This window comes from Psammomys obesus, unplaced genomic scaffold, assembly GCF_907164565.1.
Source record: "Psammomys obesus unplaced genomic scaffold, mPsaObe1.curated_primary_1811, whole genome shotgun sequence".
In the NCBI taxonomy this organism is placed as follows: domain Eukaryota; kingdom Metazoa; phylum Chordata; class Mammalia; order Rodentia; family Muridae; genus Psammomys; species Psammomys obesus.
The window spans coordinates 19,453,604-19,475,411 of record NW_026596034.1 but is presented as its reverse complement, the minus strand read 5'-3'; the positions used below and the strand labels follow the sequence as shown (position 1 = coordinate 19,475,411).

The 21,808-nt window shown below is 41.5% G+C and overlaps 1 protein-coding gene across 1 annotated transcript in view; it reads left to right on the top strand.

The window, feature by feature from the left end:
* The first annotated feature begins 258 nt into the window (after positions 1–258).
* The window catches only part of Cdh11 (cadherin 11), a 160,981-nt gene continuing 139,431 nt past the window's right edge, over positions 259–21,808 (top strand). The window contains exon 1 of the mRNA XM_055621406.1: positions 259–440. The gene's annotated coding sequence lies outside the window, so the exon portion shown is untranslated. The remainder of the gene's footprint in view (positions 441–21,808) is intronic.

Here is a 21,808-nt window from a genome sequence, read left to right as displayed (position 1 = left end):
CTGCGACCCGGGGCAGGAGGGGCGGCCACCTATTTCTGGCTTTGGCACCTCGCGGGGCCCCCGGGGGGAGGGGCGCGGACAGGGTAGGCATCCGTCGCCTCCTCCAGGCCCAATTCTCCGCGTCTAGCAGCTCCGATTCCTCTCCGCCCCCCTTCCCTCCCAGCGGCGGCCTCCCTCCTCCTCCCCCCTACCCGCCCGCCTGCCCGCCACCTCCCCCCCGGTTTCTCATTCCTGCCACTAGCGCGCTCCGCGGCTCATTCCGCGGCTGCCGCCAGCTGAGGGAAGCGTCGCGGGCCGAGGAGCAGATGCCGCGGGGGCAGCTCGCAGCCGCCGCCGACTTGTGAATGGGACTCGGACCGGGGCCCGGGCTGACACCGCTGCGCTCGCCCAGTGCCAGGGACCGCCGGCTTGGAGGTCTCGTCCACCCGCAAGGCCCCCAGGTGAGGCGCTCTGCCCGTCTAGATGGGGCTTCTCGGAGTAGGCAGAAAAGGGGAAAGAATTGCTTCTGGAGGAGACTGTCTGTTGACCGGGTGCCCGAGGGGTTGCTGGAGATCACGTAAAGCGGGAGGGCTTTTGTGTGTGTGTTTGGGGCGGGGGGTTAAAGAATATTTGTTTTAAAAATCAGAAAAAAAGAGAAGGCAGCCAGCTGTGGGCGCAGGCAAAGCAGGGGGTTGAGGCACCAGATGTGCGCTCCTTTGCTCTTTGATGTCCTGTCCCCCCCCCCCCGGGGGGGGTTGTTGCACCAAGGCTTCAGCACAGGGGGTTTGCTTTGGGTTGGGGCAAGGAACTGCAGAGCTGAGCTCTGGACGCGCAGACCAGACCGCTCCCGGCACGTCTCTAGGGAAAGTCGACCCCTGTGTGGTGCTCGCCTGCCGGGGCTGCGTTTGGTCCCCAGGCGAGATTGCTCTCTGCGGGGCTCCTAGGGGGTCTTCCAGTACCTCCACTGATTGCTCCCCAGGACTCAATTCCCGTGTAGAGAGTGAGGGGAAAGCCCAGAAGAAAGCAGGCGTCCGGGAGGTGCCGCGACTGGCCGCACTTTGATAGCTTGGGTCGGGGTCTGTCGATTGCGGCTCCGAGGCCGGCGGCTGCGGTGCGCACTAGGTTTCCAAATTCCAGCCAGAGTCTCTTCTGGGGCTCCTTTCACCCTTACGAACCTCCTAGACGAGCAGGGGATGGTCCGCGAGCCGCTCAGACCAACTCAGAACCGCTCAGGCTCGGGCTGGCCTCAGGCTTGCGCCAGAGGAAGCTTTCCAGGGTCACTGTTAACTTTGAGAATCAAACCTTCCCCGAAAGCCTGCGCTTGTTCCCGGAGCGCTCCAAGCCTGCTCTTCTTCCTCCGCAAGCCCGGCCTCCCTCCCTTCGGTTGGCCTCCGCGCCGCTGTGTAGGAACAGCCAGGAGTGGCAGAAAAGGGGTGGCGGCTGGAGCATCCTTCCCTCTCGCTCCAACCCAGCCTCGCCTGTCCCTGGAGAAAGTGAGACCCAGGAGACCGCGGGTCCAGCTTGCAGCTCTCTCTTTCTTGCCAAGGCCAGAATTTCTCCAGGGCTCCGCACTCTACCTTCCCCGAATGAAAGGTTCCCTAGATGGTCGAAAAAGCCCTGTTGCTTTTGCTAATAATAGCAGGAATTTCACGGGCTATCGCACTGCTATGGAGAAATCGCATCTTCTAATTATTTAACAGTTCCATTTCTGCACGACGAAGGGTCGTCCCTGAGGGCTGGGAGTGGGCTTGTTAATGAAAGCCTCGTACTGCAGGAGGGTAGAGATTTGTCTAAAGTCTCCCCTTCCTTTTCTTCTTCAAGAAATCTTTTATGATGGCTCCCAAATCTTTTCCTACTTTATTCTGATCGTTCTTATCTGTGTACGAAGAAGCAGTAAGTTTTTTGCTTAATCACAAAGAGCAGTGATAATTAATCTGGCGAGCTGAGAGATCAATTTCCTTATCGCTAGGGCTGGCAGCTCACATCAAGGGTTTTGTGGGGTGTCTGGGTTTTCCAGGGGACCAGCATGCAGACGTGTTCTCAGGACCGAGGATATCCCTTCTCACCGCATCAACATATTCGCAAGGCTGAGCTGAGTGAGAGAGCGCCTTTAAGGCCAGCAGAGGAAACAGAGAAGGGACTGACCTTCATTTCAATAATGTTGGAATTGTTTTTTCCTATGTACCAGAGACAGGAGTCCCCGAACTTAGAAAGGGATGCTCTATCCTGACAAGTTGGTCTTCTTCTAGTAGAACAAAGGGATAAAAGTTGCAAAACAAAGGAGCATAGCTGTGGGTAATACCAAAGGGACCCTGAAGCCACAGGCATGTTAAGTTTCTTAAACAATCTCTGGCTCTTGAGTTTTAGGGTTGGCTAGTTAAACTCTGGAATTCGAACCCGCTGTGCAAAACATTTATCCTGCCTAGTGCAAAGGAATGTGAGCTGTGCTCAGTAGAGACCAGGCAGAGGCATCCAAAGGCCAGGAAACTTTGCTGTGTGGAAATGAGCTTTGCATCTTGCTTTCTGAGATCAGGCATCTTAAGTACTTGGTATCTCTACTTTACCTTTATTAATAACCATCAGTTACTGAAATTATTTTAATTATTAGTTCAAAAACTGTATATACTTGTCAGGATGTTATATGGTGTGTGTGTGTGTGTGTGTGTGTGTGTGTGTGTGTGTGTGTGTGTGTAAGAAAGAGAGAGAGAGGCAGAGAGAGGGAGAATCATCTCCACCTCTCTGGGTAGGAGAATGAACAATTATAATCTGGTGAGGTTGGACTTGGACTTATGCTCAAAGTGGGTTTATTGCAAAGAAGAAGGAGAAGGAGGAGGAAGAGTAGAAGGAGGGAAGAAGCGTTTAAAAATAGTTCTTGTGGAAGCACTGGGCTATCTTGATAACACTCCAGAACTTCCATTATGCTCAGAACACTTATCAGTGCTCCACAGCAAATTACTAGAAACTTAAATTCTATTTTCAATTAAGATGCAATCTTTTGTTAATTTGGAAAAAAGTTACAGCTCTATTTTTTTTTCCTTTTTTATGGCACAGAACTCATATCTTCCCATTTACTGTGGTGGCTTCAGAATGCTCCTATGTGAGAGGAGGGTGCAGAGGGGGAGAGCTATGTCATCATTTGGGGAAATATGGATCAATTTCATGGCCCTTTAATGCACATGTCTTCATAATTCATATTTTTTTCTTTCATTTTTGAATAGAATTACAAGGATACTTTGTCAGGATTCAGGTTTGGAAATCCTCATATAGGAATCACCATGACATTGACTTTATGGCTTGATTTATGATGGTAAAAACTACACTCCCACGAGCTTTGTGTGTCTTGAAACCTTTCCTATGGATGTCATTAACTTAGAAAGCAGACAGTTGGCTTAAACTTTGATCTATTATATGTAAATCTGTTTTTCAGAACCACCTAAACAACCTAAAAACTTACGAATTTTGGTCTTCATTTCCAGTGTTTTTATGTTGGAAGTTCAAAACGTATGCTGTGTTTATTTGAGCTTATTTTCAAAATTGACTTTTATTTTTTGCTTTGACTATAGGCACACTTGCACACACACACACACACACACACACACACACACACACACTACTAATAACAAAATACACCCCGTGGAATGTGGAATTGAGATAAGATAGTGAACATTTTTCTTGCACAATCAAGTCCACATAATTGCTATGAATTTCTAAGCACTTCCTTAGAAATATACATTCACTTTATATGTTCACTACTCTGTGATTTTTAATGCACCAAAACATATTTTCAATGAATTTCTTCTTTACCAAATTGGTCATCACATCACCAGAAGTTGGCAAATCTGTCAAGAGTTCTTGTCCTTTATTTTGAATTTGAAACGATTAACATTTCCACTTGAAAGTTGGTGCTCAAGAAATATATAAAGAAATCTAACCTATATAAAATTGAATGTTAAATTTTAATGGAAACAAAAAGGAACAAAATCCACAGGTTTGTTGGAGGGAAAAAAAGAAGAAAAGTAGGAGAAAGTTGGACACTTTGTGACTTCCCCATCTGGTGCATCAGGATTACTGTTACGGTCACCTACAGTTTTCTTTCTGAGCAGGAAGGTCTAAAGAAAACAGTGGAGGAGGATAACTAAGCATCTTTCTGCTTTTATTTTACTCTGACATTGAGAGCCATGTGCATTTCTGGAAATGGACTCTTATGCAGAAGATTGCACTTTTGGCCACTAGAGGGCAATGGTGACCTTCTCCAACTTTTTACTCGGGGCCCCTCTGCTTTTGAGGGCGCCATGAAAAGCAGTTTTGTTTCTAGCCTTGTCTGCACCTCTGCAGAGAGGACAGATTTGTCTCTGGCTCAGGCTCGTGCTCCGGTAGATTGTGTGCATGAGCATCTTCCTAGTGCCAGGACCTGTCACCGGCAGTCTGTTTTTCTCACTCTGGACTTTGCTAGAAAGTTGGGAAATTTTGTAACTTGAGATTGTCTTAAATCAAAGCCGGAGTAGGGAGTGGGCAGAGACTTAAATAAGGTTAGCTCCCATTGAGGCAGCCATCTGCCAGATGGATGGAAGGACCGACGGACGGACTGACGGATAGACGGACAACGGATGGATGGATGATAGTGTTTTTGTTTGTTTGGCAAACAAAATGTCAAGAAGAGCGTTTTGATTCCGGGAAAGAGATGGAATGAATTGGAGGTGGGGGAAGGGAGTCTTTCAGATACTTCTGCATTGACATTACCTCTTCTTTCAAGAGGTTTTAAAGACATCTGCAAGACAGTTGCAATTTGCAAAAATATTAAAAAGAACTACAGTTTAATTTTTGGTAAACACTTTGAGTGTGGACTTTTAATATAGCAGTAAATGTTTTATTATTACTCTTAAATCATTCCTGATGCTACTGTTTAAAACCTAACTTTAACACAGATTAAAATTTAATTTGAGTTTAGTCCCTGATCACTGGAGTTTAATCATGGAGGTTTTTTCTTTCTTCAGGGATAGGAAAATTTTGTTTTATGATTAAATTGCATAATTCAGGTTATAGAAATTTATATCTGTTACTGTTTGATGGCGTCATTATGAAAGTTCAGAAGAACTGAAAGAACTAATGCTATGTCATAATTAAGAGGAAAGCTCTATTAAAAATAAGTACTGTTTTAAGTGGATATTTCTGTATTAAAAAAAAAAAACTGAATAGAGCTGCCTCCCTGTTGTTTCAGCAGTAGCGTTCTTTGCAACTCCGAACTGTGTTGGAATTTGTGGACATTTGATAGAGAAGGAATCAATGTAATTGGATTATGGGAGGGACTATTAAGTCACTCAGTGGAAAAAAAAAAGATAAAGTGTTTTGTAGACTGTGCTCGTTCACTACCAGATAGTCGATTTAACTTTTTTAAAAAGGCAATTTTACATTCCAAGGGCTTGTGAATAATGCACCTTAGAACTGTAGACAAAATTTCATTGTCATTTGATTTGGCTGGAAGAGAGATCTGGAATACTTTCGGAGAGAAAGTGTTGTTCTCATAGCCTGTCAGTTCAAGGTTTCAGCTCAGGCAGAGAATCTGGTATCTTCGGATGTTAGATAGGAAAGAAATCTGAGGCAAAAGAGAAGGAGAAGGGGAAGAAAACAGAGAGAGAGAGTATGAGAGAGACAGATGGTCTGTTTCTCATGACATGCCAATCACAAATCTCTATAATGCTCTCTCTTATTTTTGTCTATCTCCCAAGGTCCCCAGGTAGAACATTTTGGGTGCAGAGCCCGTAGTTTCTCCAAATAACTCGATTGGCAATCATGAGCAGCAAACAGAGAATTACTCTGTGTCTTCTGTAATTGTGTACTCCTTGAAGAGTGTTTGTGAATGAACACTGCTTTCTTATCAGATTCTCTCTGCTATTGCAGAATGGATGAAATCCTCTACTTCCTGATCTGGTCCATTCTTCTGGAGTAACTTTTACATATTAAACTCACCTCTCACTGTACAGTTCTTTTGTAAGGAATGACTTTGGGCCCATTGTAACCCTTAATATAATGGTGACCTGTGTGTCAGAGAAAGCTGAGTAGTAGTAGAGATCTCTTTCCAGCCCTCCTTAGGGTCTACCAGTGAAGTGAGAACTTGAATAGTGGCCTGGCTATCAATGTTAGATTATCCTTCTATATATGAATAACCTTAGTTCAGCTAGAACTGATGACCAAACCTTGGGAACTCGGTCTTTGGGAAAAAGTTTACCCATGGGCATATTGTGGAACAGTTAGGCTGGTTTTTATCACCACTGAAGCTTGGTCTGGCTTTTTAAACATGGTGGTAACCTTGTTCAGTAGCATGCCTAGGATGAGGATGAGGAAGCTGAGTTTAGGCATGAATTTGCAGTGTTAAACCTACCCTTATTGAAAATGTTGGTTTTTATTCATCACGGATTTATTTCCAATAATCTTTTAAAAGTATTTTTTCATTTATTTTATGTCTATTAATACGTTCTCTGCATGTAAGCATGTAGACCATGTGTGTGCCTGGTGCACATGGAAGATGGAAGAAACCATGGGGTCATCTGGAATTGGAGTTACAGAGAGCTGTGAGTGCCCATGTGGGTGCTGGAAACTGAACCCAGGTTCTCCGTAAGAGCAGCAAGGGCTGTTAACCACCGCACCATCTCTCCGGGCCCTTTCCAATTAATTTTGACTTTAAAATCTTGCATTCAATATTATTATTTTGGTTACTCAATGATTTTTTGTTGTTGTTGTTGTTTTAAGTCATCGTGTATGTCTTTCACGGAGAGCACACTGCTTGGCTGATCATACTCCCAGTCACATCTGTTCAGAACTTTAAGTGTCCTGCACTTGTAGATGGATATCTGCTGAAAATTAACCAACAAACCAGGCAAAGACTCCGATGCCTCTTTTAGAAAAGCAGATCTCGTGGCAGCGCAGCTCTGTGTCCTGGGATTGTTACAAAGGGAAAACCAAGTTGAGCCAATGCCTAGCGAGCCCCACTGAACACTGAAACTACTGGCTGCAAAAATAGAGCTCGGGGTGAGGAGACACTTCAGTCACTTAAAGCGCTTGCTGAGTAAAGACAAGGACCTGAGTTCAATCACTAGAACACATTTTAAAAGCCGGTGGCATGGACTTGTAATCCCAGTACCAAGAAGGAAGAAATGGGCAAATCCCTGGGGCTTACTGGTCAGCCAGCCTATCTTATTAGTGAGCTCTGGGTTCGGTGAGAGATCCTTTCTCACAAAACCGGGTAGATGACACCTGAGCTATCTAAAGTTGTCTGCAGGCCCCACCGGCATCCGCACGTGTGTCCTGTGCTCGCGGTCACGCATGGGCATGCTTGTGCACACACAGCTCTTTCCTCACACTCAGAACTGGGACTCAGTTTCACAGACTAACGATGACAGCCAGCAGCTCCTCTTTTCAGTGATTAGATGTAAATCTTTGCTCTAGATTGGGGCATCTCTCAGTAAGTGATGGAGTGTTCGTTAGCGCCCGCCTGTTTTGAATGATTTCGTGTATTTAAGCACTCCATCCTTCTTCCTTTTAGAATATTCAGGAGGCCGTGGAGATTTTAGAGATAGTTACGGCTTTTGAAAAGGGCCTGCCTCCTTTGTACCCGTGCAAGTTTTGTTCCCACTGTTCACTTCACATATGGGTTGCTGTGGGAAGTTACCCTGAAGGAACGTCTTCCTGGGAAAGGTGCCGGAGCATGTGATGTGGCAATATCCATCAGGGGTCTGCTTTCGTGTAAAAACGGCTCATTACTATTCCAGACTAGCTTAAAAGATAATTAGTCTCTTGATAAATCGTCTCAATTTCAAGACTGTTCCTGTTTGTTTTTCAGGTAAATGTAGTTTAGGATTTCAAGGGCTTTTACCAGTGACAATTTTAACTCCCAAAGAGAAGGCAACTGACAGAGTTTGTGCCCTACAAAGAATGTCGTCTTTTATGATTCTGTCTTTTATGAGCCCAGACGAAAACACAGGGACTTGATTTCTACTTAAAAAATCCCAGGAGCTTCACTCTCTTTGCAACCTTACTGGCTTCCCAGCCATTTTCATACCCTATACCTCAGCCAGCCTGGGCCCTCCATGCTGCCCTGCTGTTTTCCATCCACATCCTACTAGAGGCATCTGTTCTTGCCCCAGGCCAGTATTCTCTGCTGACATTTCCTGCCAGTGACCAAGAATATGTGCTGGTGGCTGAGGTTACAGATAAAGCCAACTTATTGAGGTCCTACTATGTGCCACATGCTGACGGCATCTTTCTGTCATTCTGCACAACTTCTATGGGAGCAGGGATAAACAACTATTTACCAGAGAGGGAGGGAGATAGCTCTCAGGGAAACTAAAGACCCTTGAGGTTGAGTTTGGAAACCTACTCTGAGTACCAGTGCTCAGCAGTTTCCTACTATGTGAGATGTGTGTCACACGCCTGGGCCTCCCTAGCAACCAGGGGCAACGTATATGGCAGAAAATATGAGTTAATCACGTGGTGACTTTAGCGCTCTGCACAGTCCCAAATCTAAAAAGGAACTTCCAAGAGCTTCTGGTTTAATCCCTTCTCAGCAGGGTTTCTTCTTGTCAATGATCCTACAAGCATTTTAAATGCCTCAATGGATGGCAGCCTGTTAACCACCTCTCAGGAAGCTGGGATTCCTTAGCTTTGTTCATTACAATGCTCTGTCTATTGAAGGGGTGGCTGAAATGCCTCCTTGAGCAACTTCCTTCCAGAACTTAAACTTTGTGTCCCAGCATATTTTTCATCTTTCCTGATAATCCTACAGATATTAGAAATTGCTTTTCCATAACTGTGGCACTCTAGAATTTATTGAGCGTTAAGCCAGTGTAGCGTTATGCTAAAAGGATTTTATGCAATTTCAGATTTCCTACCCATAAGCACACTGGGAGAGTATGGTCAGCATCACAAGGAGTGAAAACATTAATGTCTGGTTTTCTACAGCAGGGAAAAACAACGTTGGGATCCATATCCAGGCACCAAAGCTTGGCTACCATGTTGGGATGTTCCTATCATTCAGTCTAACCAAACTGTTGAGATATGGCTTTCAGATTTTCCACCATGCTCATTTCTCAACTGCCTCCTGAAATTTGACAAAAGGGCATGCTCAGTGATCCTTTCTGCTGCATTGTGACCACTGAGGCTGAATATGTGGGTTCCTTCTTATAATGAGGGTTGAGGACTTGGTTTTATCAAATAGAACTCTCAGAAATCATATATATGAAGTCATTACTCAAATCATCCAGTATTCCGGCCAGCTTTCTTGCAGAGATCAACTCCTGGGGCATGCACAGGGAATTCTGGACCAGATAGTAGTATCACCTACTGACAATGAAGTGGCTGTCTTTGCTTTTAATGCAATCTCTTTGCACTATCTGTAAGCAAAAGTCAAGTGCATTTGGACAAGCCCTCATTCACACACTGTGTGTGTTAAATTTCAAAATAATTTTATTAAATGTACTTTTGATCTTGTGTTTTTAAAACATTGTTTAATTCATGGCTGTGTAAAGAAGCAGCTTGTCACATTCTTAGCCAGTTAAACCGTGAGATTTTACATGACTCTTACATGGGAGTCTATAGTCAATTTGCTATGCTATTTGATAGTGCTTTGCACTTGGTTCTGGCATTTTGGTCTCAGCTTTTAGCTCTTTCCGGTTGTGTAGTGATTTTCCCATGGTTTTCCTTTCCTTGGTTCCATTGAAGATAAATAAACTGAGACTGTTACTCAGCTTCCTATGACTAACACACTGTATTATGGTAATTTTTTTTTTTTTTTTTTTTTTTTTATGAGGAGAGAACTTATTTGGGCTCCCAGTTTAAATCAGTCTGTGATGGACTGGTTCTTTTGGCTTGACCTATGACAAGCTGCCCATGATGGTAGAAGTTAATCATGAGGACAAATCTCTTACTTCATTATTAAGCAAAAATTAAGAGGAAGAAAAGGGTTCCCTTCAAAGGTACACCCCATATTTGAAGATCTCCCATTAGGTCCCACCCATTGAAGTTTCCTTTGTTTCTCGATAGCACCATATCAAGGAAAGTCTTTCACACGTGTGTTTTGTGGAGAGTCAAGATCCAAACTATGGTGATAGCCTTAATTTACCTCTGTAAGGAGTTGTCTTGGACGAATTACTTTGTCATCAAAGTCTGTGAGTTAAACATACAGTTGTGGAAAAATCTCAAGAGTGTTTTCTCAATGAGTTGAAATTATGTATAGTGCAGAAAGTACTCAGTCTCCTCTATGAAACCTGAGGTTATAGCAGTCAGTGATGTAAAAGGAGACATTAGTATGTTGGGCTGAGAGAATGACAAGGCACTTCCAGCTCAGTGAGCAAAGATGGCATTTAGAAGGTATGATCGAATCCAGCTCCTGGGTGTTAGAGACCTAGAGGTTATCTAGACTAAAATACTGTGGTAGGTGGTCCTGTTTTTACCATCACAGCCTAGAGGTATTGTGGTTCCCCTCCTGATGTATTGATCTTTTAAGAATACCATTGACATATACCACTGCTAGAAATGCTTCCTTAGGCTGAGCCACACTTAGACTCATTGAAGTTCATGCTTTTTGATCTTAGTGTCATGTAGAATAATAGTAATTCTTATGCCACACTATGACTCTTCGTTATTTATGTTTCAGGATTTTTTCCATTCCCTACATGTTCAGATTACATAGCCCATTCATTTTTTTTCCCTCCAAACCTCTTCACAGAAAAGGATTGTAGACTGAGATCTAAGCAGCTAGACTGTAGATTATCAACTCCCTTCTATACACTTCTTTTATTGCAGCCGGAGGCTACATTACATTAGTTTTTATTGCCAGCCACATCACCCAGAGGACTTACGCTCCACGCTTTGTTTGTTTATTTGTTTTTCCTTATGTGCTGCTGTTAAGTCACATTTCCCCACCTGTTCCTGCGCATGTAAGACATGCTAAGGCACCTCTGCATAGTGTAGACTCTAAAACCAGGCTGCCTGACTTTAAATCCTGGCCCTGAGATCTATCAGTTGTGCAAGTCTCTCTCTCCCTCTTTCTTTCTTTCTTTCTTTCTTTCTTTCTTTCTTTCTTTCTTTTCTTTCTTTCTTTTTTCTTTTTTTATGGTTTCACTTTTCGGTTTCCCTACCATGTAGTGATCTACCTCATAAGGTGGTTCTGATATAAAGTTATATTGACATATAAAAATCCTTTATGCAATGTTCATATCGAACAGCAAAACATCATTCCAATCACCTTTGCATTCCATATGGCTACATGTTCTCCATTGAATTGGTACACCAAATATTTTAAAACTCAAATCATTATTCTGTTATTCAGAATATCTGTCATCTCCCTCAATTTCAGATTTATGTTGGTTTATCAACATCTCTTGGCAAAAACAGACTAAAGGGACAAAATTAAGATACACAGATGCAAGCATGTCTGGAGTCATGTTAAATCATGCAAGACTTCAATTTGAGCGACCCAGTGTCCCAGAAGAATATCTTCTGTCTGGAACTCATTACTCATGGTTCACATTTACTGCTTTGTCTGCTTGATCTTGTATTTAGTCACAGAATCACTTCTCAGTGCTTGGAGAATAAACTCCTGTAAAAGTTCCTATAAAAGACACTTCCTTCTGCTAAGAGTCTTAAAGGAAGAGAATATGCTTCTACCAGTTTCCATGGAAGCCAAAGCAACAACTCAACCCCAAGTTCTCAGAGTTTTAAATTTGTGTTCAATATATTTTACGTGTATAAGTACAGAGAAAGAGAGGTAGAGAGAAGAAAACGACTAGGAAATGGAAGAGGGGGAGAATGAAGGGGACTAAGGGGTAAGAGGACAGCTATTGATATTGAGGATGAAGTATCATTTCCCACATAATATTAAAGATCCAGAAGAGGTCGTGCTTCTGTTGTGGTAACCTCCCATTAGTGGAGAGGGTAGCCATGGTGCCTCCACCCTTTTGATTCTATGGCAATGTCTGGTCCATAGTCCAATTCTCCACTCTCCTGAGATTCCTGGTGGTTCCCCAAACCTATCTCTCTAGCGTTCCTTCAGGAACTGGACTAGCTGAAGTTTATGAGCTTGGTTTAATTGCTTTCAATTGAGCAACTCCAAATGCTCAATTTCTCCATGTTTCTTGCAAGACTCTTGTGAGGCATTTGGCTTTTGTCCTGCTTGAAGGCTAGACAGGATGTATAGAGCAGAACAGAAAGAAGCTTTGTTAAACATTTGCTTGATTTTGGTTAAGCATTGCTGAGGTAGGCAGCACTAAATATTAAGAATTTAGCAGAATCTCCTGATATAGCTCAGTGGAAAAGGTTTTATTTCAAGGGGCTCCTAAAGAAAGCAGTCTAACAGACTGCCCATTGTATAGGAAATTGTTTCTAGCATAGGATGGGGAAATTATGTAAACAAAATGGTCCATAGATTTGAGCCTTGTAAGTGACTGCAAAAACCCTGATACAATACATAGGGATTCTGTGGCATGGAATGAAAATATCAAAGTGAACCACCATGAAAATGGACAAGTAAATCAAATCAGACCTCAGCTTCCAGGCAGAGCAGTCTGCATGCCTCTTGATGGTTTGACAACGTCTATTTTGGCCCAAAAAAGCTGACAGTTTCCAGTTCATGAGGCTGAGTGGCAGGACAAACAGTGAAACTGCCTACTGGAATTTGCTCCATACTATTCCCGTATGATTTTTTCTAATTCACTTTTGAACTCTGCCACCTTTTTAGCAACTGAAGCCTCCATGGTGCATCTAATGGGATAAGTGATTGAACCACATGGGGGATTTTAAAAGAAAATGAATATAATTCTTCATCTGAAACTAACGCATTTGATACTAAGCTGCCCAGGTTAGGGCTTTCGGAGCCTTGAATTTCATTCCCTATGTATTACTTTATATCTGATAACCACCAACATCAATCTAGACCATGGAGCAATAAGACGAGCCACATTTAAGTGAGGCTGCCTGGGAAGCTAGAAAATATCAGCAGTTTCTACTCTGTTTATATATGTGTGTGTGTGTATATATATATATATATATATATATATATATATATATATATATTCCATATATTTAAACAAAACAACAACAACATAATTTAATACTGGAGAGATGGGAGAGCCTTCTAGAGTATGTTCTACTTTTGCAGAAAACTGAAGTTCAGTTTCCAGAACCCATACAGCAGCTTACAGCTATCTGTTACTTCAATTCCAGGGGATCTAATGCCCTCTTTTGGCTTCTCTGTGCATAGATATATCTGAAGGCAAAACATTTATGTACATAAGATAAAAATAAGTAATGGAAACCTAGATACTTAAAGGTCTTGAAAGGAGACATCTTTGACTATAGTGACAGAACTAGTTTTAAGCTTCAAAACCAAAACACAAATTAATGTCCGTTTATGACTATGGTTCAAATTCACAGTGTTTTCTCCTAAAATTTATAGAGAATAAGCAGAGATTTGTCTTGCACCACCTCACTCTCCCATATATACATAGACACAGCTGTGGTATAAGAGATAGTTTTCATTTTCCCGATCATTTTTTAGATAGCTAAACAGCACTATATAAATGAAGCATGGCTCAAAGAGTTATTATCTTAGAGAAAAATCACAGTTTAGCTCTTAGCACCAGACACACTTCCCCTCAAAGTAATGCACTGTTGGTTCTTGTGTTTCCTCATTATTTTGACTGCAAACATCTCAGAGAATCTCCAACTTCAGTCAGTCTCCTCAGCGTATTTGGGAACATTAGTCAGGACCAAATCCATACAGAGAGACCGTGTGTTTGAGGTAAATAATAGATCAGATCGCAAGGAATCATTTCAGAAGCCTTCTTACAATCACCCCCCACCCCTTTCTATCATTCCTTGCACTGCAAGCCTGAAATGTAACTGGTACCTACAACCAAACAAGCCTCATTTCCTTTTCTTACTAGGTGCACACCTTCTGTGCCATTTCTCACAAATGGACAAAGATCACTCGTCAGCAAGTTTGTGGCCAATTGCTGACAAATATTTTTCTTAATTGCTCTGAGGCTCTATCCCTCCAGGCAGGCCAGCAATGCAGCAAAGTGTTTGCTGATAAATAGCTGTGTGACCATGGAAAGACGATTGACCTCAGTTTTCTCATCTGTAAAGTGGTACTTTAGGGACTTTCCAGTTCTAAAATAGACGGACACTCCAGTCTTTATTCAGAAATCATTTGATATAAGACTTGCTGACCCTTACATGCCAGTAGTCTAGAGCAGGGTCATGCAGAAGAAAGGAGCACAATGTGAACACACAGGTATTGTCTGAGCAGAGTAGATGTCCCCAGGAAGGAATGGCGCCCACACTTAGAATCCTTTATGGAAGCCTTTATTTGGATACAAACTTCAAAGCTTTGAGCATTACTCCTTAAGTCCTGGGAAATTTTGTTTGTTTGTTTGTTTTCAATTTTGTTTGTTGTTGTTGTTTTTAGGACATGAAACAGGGAAGTGTTCATTGTTTTTGTTAAAAGATTTCGGGACTAGAATAGACATAATAATAATAATAATAATAATAATAATAATAATAATAATAATGAAGAAGCAAAACTCCAAGGAGTAAAATCTGCATGAGGAGGAAAAGGATCATGGTACAGATGTTGGCTCTAGACTGAGCCATTATTGCAACAGCTAAAATGAACATACCGTGCTCAGCATTTTCCATGGATTATCTCTATCCATCTTTAGAAAAACCTTGATGAAGTGGAAACTGTGACTATCTCCTTTTATAAAAGGTGGAAAGTAAGACTAATGATGGCCAAATAACTTTACTTAGTCTTAGGTAGTTCAAAAGAGGAGATACTTAAATTTGAGCCTCGAGTTTCTGTGTTGTGTACTGTTCTGTTATAACCAAGAGATGTAAGATGCTTCCACTACTTAATTCGTGAGACTTACTACTGATTGCTCATGGATCCTTACGAAGTCCTTGACTGAATGTCTGAAACTGGACTTTCTGTAGTTTATTTCTCTCTTCTTCTTCTTCTTCTTCTTCTTCTTCTTCTTCTTCTTCTTCTTCGTCTTATAATAAGAGGCAGAGAAGGCACACAGACAGTTTCAGAGGATTTGAATTCAGGACTGAAATAAAAACATTTCCTGTGCTATTCCTACTGCATCCAGAATTGATGGATTCTTGGCACGATCCCCACCCAGGGTGATTTAAAGATGACACAGAGTGTTATGTTTTCTGTGATGTGTTCACACAACTTAAATATTTCAAAAAGAAGTGTTAGACAGTAAGAAGTTGTGTTTCCAGGAATCATATTCTCTCCTGAAGTTTGGGCTTCTGTCCAGCCCTATCGTATGAAAGGAGGATGCCACGGAGAGTATCACATCACAGCATGCATTTCAAACTCAGTTTACAGCGTGCTTCTACGGGTTGCTGAAGGAAGACACATGGACTTAGTTTTGATCCATCAGTGGCTGCTATCTATTTTCTGTGATGGGATGCATGTAAAAGATAGAGACGAAGTCACATACAGGGGAGGAGCGGGGGCGTTGTGGTGCAAAACTCATTAACTAGACAAAGCTCATTAATGCATTCAAATAAATAATGTAAAATGGATTTCAGGAGTACATTAGGAGGCATCAAAACTTACATTCACATTCCAAGAAATCACTCCAAAACAAATGTAATTGCCAACACATGGCAGAGATTTGCACAAATAAACAAAGGTCACCAGATGTCTGTGCTTTGATCTACCATAATCTTAGACTCTTGGATCTTATCCATTTGTATACCACTGGATGCATTGCTTTACTGAGCCCTTCATTTTCAACTAACTCATTGTTTCCAAGAACTAACATACCTTGCCTGGATTCACATTTCTTCTGTAGAAGGCTAGCTTGCAAATTATATGGAAAATAACAACTAAACTCTGATTAAGCTGTATACATAGATAGGTGTTCCTGTGCACGGTTTGAACAGAGACTCTGTTTCTCTTTCAGCATCTAGGCATCATATTGTTTATTTTAACAACAAAAACTGAACAAATGGTAGGCCATTGGCCACTCAAAAATTTAATTCTAGGCCCTGCATGCATTCTCCAAAATGCCGTTCCAAGCACAGTAAAGTGAACAGTGTTTAAAACAAAGAAAGCAAAAGATTTACGGGTAAGAATGGGAACTGAATAAATACATGGGATTAGTATTAATCTCAAGAAAACACTGGTGCTGGCTTGTTGCTGAGAATACCCATACTATCCAGGCACCAGTTTTCTCGGTTTTATATTTAAATCACATTGCTCTTCCAGAAGTTAGTTTCCTTAGGAGAAATTGACACTGATTGCACCCCATGGCGCATGCCTTCTTGTGTAGGGCTGATTGGGATTTGGAGCCCACCAATTTGGGGAACAGTGGAGCCACCGGTATTAGCACTCCTTTTAAGGCTCAGCCGGCTTTACTGCCAAGAAAAACTGAGGATGCCAGTCACATGACATCAAATGTGAGGAAATGTGCTAATCCAACTTTAATTTCTGCATCAAATCGAACAAAAACATTTGTCAAAATAGTTACGTCTACCGAGGTGCCAGTGGTGGTTGTTACAGAGATTTGACTGTTGCCCTGTGAGGGGCCTTTGCATTGTAGGGTGTACAGATGGAGATCTTCAAGTGTGCTGGTCCCCATTATATCCTCTATGACACTCCTAGGGACTATTTCTGACTGCAGGCTCATCTCCGCTGAGAGATTTCCTTAAATCTCCCTTTCTGTATTTGTTCTATCTCTTAATCCCCAGTGCCTGCTAGCCTCTGTAGAAGAGCAAACAAAATAAAACCCACCAACCTTTACAAAATATCAAAATTCTTAGGGCATTTATCCTTCACTTTATAAAAAAAAAAAAAGAAAAAAAAAAAGAAAAGAAAAGAAAGGGAAAAAAAAGAAGTGATTGGATTCTGGGGCTGTAATGGTAAATCTAGAAATCTAAAGTGGCTTGGAAAGGAAACCCGGGAAGACCCAGGACACATCTTGTTGTAGCGAACATGCAGGGGCCATGGTAGCAGTAAGTAAGAATTCTTAATGAGCTGTAAATGTCTGTTCTCTGATTTACTGGTCCCTATCCAGGTCTCTATTAACATATCAGAGTTTACGAAGTTGGCTTATGTCCGTCCTTATATTTTGGGACTTTTCATTTGGGCTTGTGGGGGATTTAATCATTTAAAGATTATATTCTATTGAGACAATGACAATAACACAAGTACACATCCTTCTTTGATCTTAGCTTTATGTTCCTTCATCTCCCTTAGTTTCCTTACAGTGTAAGGAAATGGTCAAAGGTTCAAATGACAAGGAACTTTAAATGAATTGTATTCAGTTCCATCACTCTAATCTTTATCCATGAGGCTCTGAGTGCAGGCTGCAGCTTTTTGACAGTTTCCTCATCTGTATGATTGGAGTGATGGCAGCATCTACCAGAGGAGAAGTGTGCAGAGAGTACTTGTCTTGGCTTTCTATAGCTATAAAAGTATTTGAGGAATGCCTATTCAAGAGGGAGGTTTATTTGGGCTCATGGTTTTGAAGATTTCAGTTTGTAGTCACATGGTTACTAGGCTGGTGGTGAAACTGAACAACAGGAGGAGGTCATGGTGAACAGAAGTGTTCATCTCACTGTGGCTGTGAAGCATAAAGGGTTGAGAATAAAGAATAAGGTATAGACTCCTAGGAATCACTTTCTTCAGCTAGGTCCCGACCTGTAAGTTTCTGTCACCTGCCTATAGCCATCTGATTGTGAAACAATTGATGGAATAAGCTATTGATAATATCAGAGCCCCCATGATCCATTCATATCCCCAAATGCTCTCAAAACAATGATGCACTAGGGATCCAGCCTTCAACACACGAGTTTTGGAAGCATTTCAGATTCAAGCAGTACATGACAAATTGTAGCTGTAATCCTGTATGTTTAGCATTTGTATTCTATGGAGAACTGGAGATACAAAACTTCTGTCTTTATGCTGAGACATGTGGTTTGTGAGTGGCAATGTGGGACGGGCAGAAAGGTCGAGGAGCACAGCACATTTGTTCCTCTCCACCAACTTCACTCAAGTTCACCAGGTTACTGCTCCTTCCACACCACATTGTCACTTAGATTTAGGAGAAGCTTCTTGTCACTTGTGACCCTTTAATGCTTTACTTCAGAAAGACATTGACATTTATAGTGCTTCCTTCTCAGCATGAGTCTCATTTGCATAATGCCGAGGATGTTAAGAACTCAATTTTCTCTACCAAATCCTTTGTTTTTGAGCTTTCATATAATTGTAATCGAAAATACAGGAGAAATCTTCATCCCGGTGCTGCCAACAGAACTATAATGCTTACATTATATTATGCTATATTAATGCCTTAGCCTTAATGGAAATCACATAATTTAAAATGTTCCAGCAACCAGATTTTTAAAAAGTGAAAGGAATAATTGTGCTAATTTTTACAAGATTTTACCTATGGTATAGATAAAATGTTACAGCACAGCACATAACAAAACATAAATCAAGTATTTAATGTTGACCACAGGGTTATTTTTCTGCTGCATCTCAGTCATGATGCATGAGATTGAAGTTTATAACTCATTTCAGGTTGAACTATGCACATTTTAAATGCTCTCTAGCTACATGCATTTTGTGGAAGCCATGTACATGGGTGCCAAACTCAGCTCTTCAAGGAATAATTTGTACAACATTTAAAAAATACTTTTGGTGAAAGAGATGCTCTGTTGAACACCTTGTCATCTTGTCTGATTTCACAGTCAAAGCATCCCAGTACACCCACCCATATCTTTCAGATAAGGAAATAAAAGCCTCAGGAATCTTAAATGAGGTTTTCTAGTGTGCTCATCATTATTATAAGTGAGTCTGAGTCAGAACTTGAATTTATGCTTAGTTATTTTATTTTTCTGACCAGAATTACTTCTATACTACTATAGCCATCCAAGAACACAGAGACAGAAAATGACAACAGTGGTTAAGTCAAAGTACTATCATTAATGCAACAACTCTTCATAAATTGACCACATATTCCTATGTGCTTTTCACAAACTGTAGTTTATTCGTATTTCATACCTGTTTACTGTTTGTGACATAAATGAATCCTTATCAGTTTTCAAAGCTGACCTGGAGACAGGAAGATGAAATAACTCAGTAAATCAAGCTACTTCCAATGTCAAGTTTGTCTAGGAAATCAGATTCTTGTGAAGATCGGAGAGCAATGCTCTGTGGAATATGAGAACTAGTAGTGAGGAGTGCTATGGTTCTTGGACTGTGTGAATAACCACCACTCTTTGTTTGGGGTTCTGTCAACTGAGACATAGATTCATGGAGATATATTATATCTACTCTATTTGGTCTTGTTGATGAGGTAGCTAGATTTGGACTTAAGAATCTACTTTAAAATATCTCAGGCATGGGAATCAAGTTAGTGTTGACTGGCAAAGGAGAACATGTGTGGAACTTAACTAGTGTCTTAAATTTTCATGCACATGGATTCTTGATTATTTAAATAAAGTGGTTGATTGGAAGAGGAAATATCTCAATAGTGAAAGTCTTCACACAAATCCTAGTGTGACGGTGTTCGTGCCTTGACTGCCTCGTTTCTTTATATCATGTTGACCAAGTGGCTCAGCCCAGAGTCAGTGTATAAAGATTTTACCTAAGGCCATGAGTGAAATTAAGACCTCACGCTTTATTTGAGGGAGCAGATGACAACAACAGGCACAGACATGTGACTGAAACAATATCTAGTAGGGATAAGCATGGTGAGTAAAACACAACACGAGGATGAGGATGTGTCCCAAAGTGCCTGGCATTTGTAAATGAGAGCCACCATCTCTGTGAGCCATAAGACAGAGCGGAAGGCAGCAGCAGAGCTCCTTACCATCACTGAGGTGTACCAGGAAATGAGTGGAGAAGGGGAGAAGGTGGAGAAAAAGGGAGGAAAAATAAAAGTGAGGAGGAAAAAGTAAAAATGAGAACAGAAAGGGATGGCAAGGTATTAGTATCATGGCAGACATTTTTCATGAATTGTATCTCCTATAGTGCCTTGGTGTTGTGACTCAACTCCAGGAAGAGAAGCCCAGAGGTAGACAGGAAAACAGCACCACATCGCAGACATGGCAGGGTCAAGCTTGTCTTCTTCTTTCATTATGGAATGGAAGGTCCACGTTAGTACTCACATATCAGGAGAGAATAGACATCTCTTTGGCTTCTGAGAGTCCAAGGGGGTGGGGTGGGAAAGAGGTTTGTGTAAATAATGTTTGGAACGCAAAATATATATAGAGAGAATATAGTCCCTTTGAATGAATATCAGTTTGAGGCAATACCTGAAATACCCCATAAATGTTAGAGAAATTGCTTTGAGGAGGTATGTTAACAGATTTTAATCTCTCTCTTTCTCTCTCTCTCTCTCTCTCTTTCTCACACACACACACACACACACACAGAACTGCTCCCTTAATAAGAGATGTTAACTCTCAGTGGAAGGGCATAGAATTGCTTTTCTTAGAGGGCATTCAAAATAGCAATCCTCTATCAATCTTGGGCAAAACAGATAAATGGCATTTTGGTAGGGCATACCTCTGGCTGTTCTTTGACTCTCTAAATTAAGTCTTAATTTTTTCCTTCCCTTTCTAGGGACGATAAATATTTCCTCAGTGTTCTAATCAGACTCTATGAAATTATTGCAATGAAATGCCTGATACTGGCTCCTTATAAAATAGAGCTTTCTTTTAGCTTACAGTACACATGGTAAAATCCAAATCAGATGAACCCATATTTTGGGTCTCAGAAAGCTTAGCACAACATGTAAGAGTGACTGCTGACCTGTCTATTCAAGAAGGTGAGAGAGCAAAAGAAGGAAAAAAAGAGAGAGAGAAAGAATGGAACAGCTGTAAATATTTTTAGGGCATTTCCCCAATAATGTAAGGACATATAGTAGCTCACTCTTCTTCAGGGTCCATAGTTTCAAAAAACATATATATGGCAATTATTAAGCTTTTATACTTGGATTTTTGGGCAGCATTTATTTAAACCTTAGCACCTATCCTCTCTATTATTATGTTACTCCCTGCACTCTATTACATAACTAGAGTTTCTTTTTTTCTGATATATGCTTTTTACTGTTTTTTTTTTACTAATTTTTTCTTTATTAATTACACTTTATTCACTTTGAATCCCCCCTGTGGTTCCTTCCCTCCTCCCATCCCAATCCCTCCCTTCCTGCACCCTCTGCATGCATGCCCCTCCCCAAGTCCACTGATAGGGGAGGTCTTCCTTTCCTTCCTTCTGATCCTAGTGAATTAGGTCTCATCAGGAGTGGCTGTATTGTCATCTTCTGTGGCCTGGTAATGCTGCTGCCCCCTCGGGGAAGTAATTAAAGAGCAGGGCAATCAGGTCATGTCAGAGACAGTCCCTGTTCCTATTACAATGGAACCCACTTGGATAATGAACTGCCATGGGCTACATCTGTGCAGGCATCTTAGGTTTTCTCCATGCATGGTACTTGGTTGGAGTATGAGTCTTTGGGAAGACCCCTGTGTTCAAATTTTTTGGTTCTCTTGCTCTTCTTGTGGACCTCCTGTCCTCTCCAAATCTTACTATTTCCCACTTCTTTCCTAAGATTCCCTGTACTCTGCCCAAAGGTTGCCCATAAGTCTCAGCATCTGCATTGATAGTCTGCAGGACAGAGCTTTTCAGAGGTCCTCTGTGTCAGGCTCCTGACTTGTTTCCTCTTTTCTCCTTCTTCTGATGTCCATCCTCTTTGCCTTTCTAGATAGGAATTGAGCATTTTAGCAAGAGTCCTCCCTCTTGATTAGTTTCTTA